Genomic DNA, 6,589 nt, shown 5'->3' on the forward strand with positions numbered 1-6,589 from the left:
GAGCTATGGAGCTGTCACACCTCCTGACAGCCACACACCGCTGTCGCTGGGAGAAAAAATACCACGTTAAAAGTGCAACGCAGAAGTAAACTGTGAGCGTAATGGTTCTCTTTTCATCACTTTTCCTGTTGCCCATTGCCTAAGATCCAACCCCTGCTCTGTTGTTCCACCCCCCCCCCCCACAGTGGGAGATGCATTATTAAAAAAAGTGATTACGTGATTGTCTTGAATACTGATTGGACACGCGGGCGGACGCGGAGAGGTGTGTTTGATTGTGTGTGGCGGAGCAGGACTGCTATCGTGCTGTGAAACTAATTATAAATGACCTCCTCCGCAGAATTCATCTTTTGCATGTGTGTGTGTGTGTGTGTGTGTGTGTGTGTGGACGTGGATGTGTGCTTGTGTGTGTGTGTGTGTGTTTGGCAGCAGTTACCCCAGGTGCAAAATAGGTAGGTCAAGGTTAAAAATGAAGAGGACATTAGTGTGTCTTTGCAGTTTCTCTCTCCATTTAAAGTCCATTAACATCTAGGACGACGGCCGCCGCCATAAATACCCCCTGGAGTCTGGAGGCCGGTCGACCCTGAGCCAAACCGGAGGCTGTCGGGTGAAACCTGAAAAAAGCTGCTTTAAAATTCAATGTCTTTTTATTCCCCAACCTGAAAGTGCAGCAGGTTTAATCCTGAGGTCACGATGAGGACGTGACCTCATCTGGTTTCACCTTTCGGTGTTTCACAAAAAACCCACATTTCTTTTGTCACTAGAGCGGAAAAAACGTTTGAAATCCGGTGCAGCGGTACGTCTGCTTACGAAACGCCTCAATATTGCCTTTAGTTACGAAAGAAATTTCGAGTTACGAAAGGTAAAAATAGAGTATGGGCTGATACTCGCAGCTCCCACAGGTTCCTGAACTCAACATGCTCATAGACGCTCTGCCATTGGATATTACCTAGCATCCTGGCATCCCATTGGCTAAGAGGGACCTCTGTGTGGAGCTAGATAGGTGTCTATGCAGCGTCCTCGTCATTCGGCCCTCGACCCATGAGGTGTTCTGATAGTTTTACGTAAATATATTAACTTTTAGAGTATTCACTATGGACCCCAAGAAAGTGACGGAGAAAAGAGGAAAAGAAAAGAAGAAGAAAAGAGTTTTTTTTGTCCGTACAAACAAAGCAAGAGATGATAGAAAAGCATGAAAAAGGGATACGTTTGGTTGATCTCACCAAAGAATATGTCCGTAATGCATCTACAATCACCACGTTATTAAAACAAAAGAAAAGTTTAAGGAGTTTAAGGCAGGAAACCATTCTCACATGGACAATTTTGATCCCAACTGCTTCATTCCTCTGGTGGGAAAAATTTAGTTTTTAAATTAATTGTAATTTTTTTTTTTTTTTTTTAAATTTACTTTACAAGTGGAATCTCTTGGCATTAATCGCCACCTTCCGTCCTGTGTGAATCTCCGAAATGCTTCCATCCTGTCACGTACGCCGTCCACGGCGAGGGCCCGTTGACCCGTAACGACTTCTTCAGCCTCTGGGAGTCTCAGGTGCAACCAAGCAGAAGGCTTGAAACAAATAGCCTTTAATAGAATTTAAATACGTGGAATTAAATTATGTAAAATAAGAAGGACCCTTCACCCAAACTCTCACCCTGCTTCAAGTCGACTCCTGACAATCACGCCGTCCCGCGGCGGAGGGATTCAGATCAGCTTCTGGAGCGTGACGTCTTCGTCTCTTCAGCTTTTATCTGAGTGAAAATATTTTATTGTAACCGCAGGCCAATCCCTTTTTTTGATTTTAAAATGAAAAGCGCCAATAAATGTTTAAATCTGCAGAGCTGACTTTCTCATTCCTGAGGTCTCATAGCAGATGAGGTTTAGTTGTCGCTGAATGCATCAAAAAAAAAGAGCACATTTTACTATTTCACGCTTCAAATAGTTTGTTTTTTGTCATGATATAAATTTTAAATGTCGGATTTATCAATTCTAGAACAACTTACGTTCAGATTTCTCCTGAACTACAACTATCGCTGTACATGTGGAGATGACATCACTTGTTTTGAGCCATTATTCCTCACACTCAGTTTTTATTTCTGGTGTTTTAACCCAAACTTTTTGCAGTGTAGAGTATTCATCGTCATCACTCATTCAGTTTGTCGCTTTTTCCTCTTGAAAATTGGTGGAAATGAATTTTGGACTCTTAAAAAGCATCTAGAGACCAGACTAGAAGCTTATTCAGTCGGTCCATCCATCACCTTTAAATGTCCCACGTTGATACCTAGAACTTAATGATGTCAACAGAGAAGAGAGGAGAAGGAAAACGTCTGAATGGGACATTAAATCCTTTTCTAACAGGTGTTTTTACTGCGCTGCCAGATCTAAAACCTCTTTGTTCCACCAATCAGGTAGCTGTGGTCTTGTATAACACACATACACACACACACAAGCACACCGATAGAGCGGTCATCAGAGGTCGAGTGATGTCAGCGTCAGCGCTCTCCCTCCTCGTTGACCCTGTCACGCTTCCTGCCATCCAAGTGTCTCCACCCGGGCGACGCCGCTCCCACACACACGTCCAAACACACACGGATCTGACATCTCCCAGAGCGAAGGGCAACCGCACTGTCAGCGCCAAGGGCAAGACCGGCAGGGGGGGTGGGCGACTTCAAGCTTCTATCTACCCCCCCAAGTCACCGGTCCGGCCTCCGAAGCAGGAAGTAGCAGCGTCTCAGGACGGGTTGGGGGCTTATCCATCCATCCATGCATCCATCCATGCATCCATCCATGCATCCATCCATGCATCCATCCATGCATCCATCCATATGCATCCATCCATGCATCCATCCATGCATCCATCCATGCATCCATCCATGATTGGTAGTATTTGATATTTTACACATAAAATGATCAATTCACCAACCGGTTGACCTACAGTTTAAACTTTGGGAACAATCTTTATCTGCAGCCTTTAATTCATCCTCAGAGGACCATGACTATGTCTAAAATTAAATGCAGATTCATTCAATAGCTGTTTTTGCGTTTTTATGTCCAAACTGAACAATATTCCATCTCTGGTACCAAAATATGACTAATACATTTTGTGTTATGAGTCACTTTGGTTATTTCTCCAATAAACAGTAGTTTTTCTGCATGGGTAAGAATGTAAAAATTCTTGAACTGGAAATCAATACAGGGCAGCGATCCGATAAAGAAAGTTTCAGTTGGGGTAGATCTCAAAGAAAACCAGAGACTTATAACGTCCCTCGCTGATACATGACTGCGCCGCGACATTTCCTTTGCAAAACCTGACCCCAAAAATGCTACCAAAGCTAAAACGTCGCCGGTGATCAATGAACAAAAACGATGTTGCGCGGCTCATAGCGAGACATTTCATATTTCTGGAGGAAAAAAACACGACGGCAAACTAATAAAGAGGAGAGTAAACACACGAGCGAATAACAGAGAGGCTGTGATTTGTTTTTTCTGCTGCAAAAACAAAGTCTGCCCGCCGACAGCACCTTTGTTTTAGGATGTCTGATCCGAAGAGAGATTTAACAAAAGAACATCAACAAAGGAGGAATGCATCTATTATTCGGCGGCGGTGGGGCTGTGCATCATCCCCCCCCCCCCCATCTCAGACCTCTGTGCTTTTTTGGAGATTCATAAGCGTCATTGGAAGCATCAAGCATCAGCGAGCAGCAACACACACATCAATCAGAGCAGCTGCCGCTGCCGTCATCCCACTTAGTTACCAGCTGCTTATATCAGCCTTAATACTCCTGTGCTTCCAGTTTTTATAAATGTCCCAGTCAAACACAAAAGAAGCCTGTTAGCTTCTGATGGCGCCGGAGCAGCCGAGTGTGTGTGTGTGTGTGTGTGTGTGTCGATACTCCGGTTGAGCTAATACCGTCCAATAAAGAATCGCTCCATCCCATATTGGTGAAGTTCTTATTTTATCTTGCAAATATTAGCCTGCAGGCAGACGGGACTCCCACGCCGGCCTGTTTAGGTGTGTGTGTGTGTGTGTGTGTGTGTGCGCCTGTGCACACCGGCTAGCGTTTTGAGGGTGATGTATTGAGCCAATCACAGAGTGACGTCTCATACATCATTTTTATTGCAGCCGTTTGGCCCTAACCTTCTTCCTTTCTGTGTTGCTCAATCTTTCGTTCTCTCCGTTTTAGGCTCAAGCGACGGAGGAGAAGTTAAATAATAAAGTTTTCATGAGACTTTCACTTCCTCTCAGATGAAGACAACCCGTCAGGGCGTTGAGATTTACTGTGGCCGACCAAACGAGCACTGGTGTTGGGGTCTTGATCTTTATTAATGTTTTTATCCTCTTAATCGCTCTTATTTTAGCTCTAAACCTGATAATTTCTAAATTTAATCCAAAACAATTTAAAGAAAAGCCTCCGATTTGAACTTTGGATCAATATCCCTGGCCATAAACCCCAGAAAACTATTGATAGAACACTTTCTTTATTAACTTGAATCAATAAACTCAGGTGAAACAATGAGCAGAAAACAGTATTAAAAGCTATGAAATGAAATGTATAGCTGAGGTTTCATCTCTGGGAGCCACGAGTATCCAGCTTTGCCACTGTATTCCTGTCAAGAGCACTCGGCTAAATAAAGATATTTTACTGAGGTGTCGAGGTAGAAAATAGCCGTGACTTCCGAACGCACCGTGGCAGGATGGAGAAAAGTTCTCCAAGTAACTCTGCTGAAGATATTGTACAAACCGAGGTTGGGGAGAGCTCGTAAGAAAGTAACTGGGGTGAAGTGTCGGTCAGAATGGATGGCTGTAATGGCGACGGGTGGGTGGGTGGGTGAGTGGGTGGTTCAGCCAGCAGGGCTGTCAGTCAGGAGGAGGTGGAGGTTTGTCAGGTTGATGCCTGCTATCATAAAAAGATGTGACACAACTGAGGATTTTTCTTCATTGTAAGTATTGATATCTGACAAGTTCTCCTCGGTTGATAGTCTCTAACAGATCCAGATTTATACCCGACGCTCGTTTAGGCGGTGTACCCGACTCAACCATGATGATAAAACATCAGGGTGATGCTTGAAATGTTTGCTTTGGACTCAGGAGATGTGATTTTGAGGTGGCATGCAGGTGCCTTCAAAATCGGGGAATTGGTTAGTAGGAGAAAATGAAAATAAAACCGATAGTCTTGAAGTTGATGAGATGTGACGAGGTGTTGGAGCTCCTGTGCAGTCACAGGAGGAGTTATCGATTATAGAAACTACCTCCAGGAGGTTCTTCTGCAGGTTCACCTGACTGCATAGTGAGCATCTTAAGTCGGAAAAGATATAGTCAATGTACAGTCAGGTGTACATACAGTAGTTGGGGAAAGGTATAGTCAATGTAGACTCAGGCGTACATACAGTAGTTGGGGAAGACTTGTGTGATTGCATCTCCGGTTGAGGTGGTGTCTGCCCACAGGTTTCCTTAATATCTCCTGAAGCTCCTGAAGGCTTTTCCTCCCAAAGTCCAAGGCTAAACACTGGTATACCATCGCAGATCCAATTTTCTTTGTGATGTCTTTGACCAAAAATTCAGAACAATGTCATAAGTTTCCCCTAAAAAATAGAAGCAAAAACAAAAGTGTAGTTTTTAATATTGTCACTAAAGCCCTGCTGCTGCCTCTCTGTAGAGTAGAAAGCGGTTTTTAACCTCTGCACCACATGACAACAATAAGAACGTCTTTTACTTCCAGAGCTCTGTTCTTCCCCTTTCATCATTGTAACAAAGCATCATAAATTCCTAATGTGTCTCATTCTTTGCGCTAATGAGCTTTGATGGACCGCCTTTGTGTTGTCCCACCCATTTTTTGTGTCTCATTCTCCACAGCCTTTATTGTGCTCAATAAACAGTCACCAGATTTCTTTGTTATCGCTAATGTCATCGAATGAAAGCGCCGTTTCGACACTAATCATCATTCTGATCTCATGGATGATTGTTGTCATCCCAAAGACGTCGGTCTATAGTCTCGCAGCTCATTGGCTGCACTGTTTTAAATTGACTTCCTGTGTGTCCTAATTTGCCCGACTGTACGTGAAAGGACTTGGCTCAGGTTGTAGATTGTACAGAAGTAATTCCTCAGTGAGGTTTCATTTTCTGGTACGTGATCCCATTGAGCTCTAATTAATAGAAGGTCCCACAGTTGCATGGATTTTAATCAACAGACAAAAAAATCTATATCTATAATTCATTCAGCGCAAAAAAGAAATCTGCCTAGTTTATAAGCTTCTCTTTTATGACCTGAGCAGAGTGGACTTTGAAGGGAAGCTGATTACGATTTACAGTCTGATTACTTCTAGTAACCAGAGTCTGAGAAGTTAGTTTGTCTGGAAGATATTCCAGAAGTTGTCAAGGGAAACACTTTTTCATTTCCTTCAATGTAAAAAAAAACACACTGTAGTGTCCAAATCCAAATTAAAATATACAGTATATACACTGTATATAGGTGTCACCGAGGTAACAGAGAGGGGAAGGGATGTGTCCCTGCCATTGGTATGAAGAACCTTCTGATCCAGTCAAGGTAAGGAAGGTAAGACGTATCTATGAGGAGGCCAGACCTTACACCATTA

The sequence above is a fragment of the Antennarius striatus genome, chromosome 5 (genome assembly GCF_040054535.1).
Source record: "Antennarius striatus isolate MH-2024 chromosome 5, ASM4005453v1, whole genome shotgun sequence".
In the NCBI taxonomy this organism is placed as follows: domain Eukaryota; kingdom Metazoa; phylum Chordata; class Actinopteri; order Lophiiformes; family Antennariidae; genus Antennarius; species Antennarius striatus.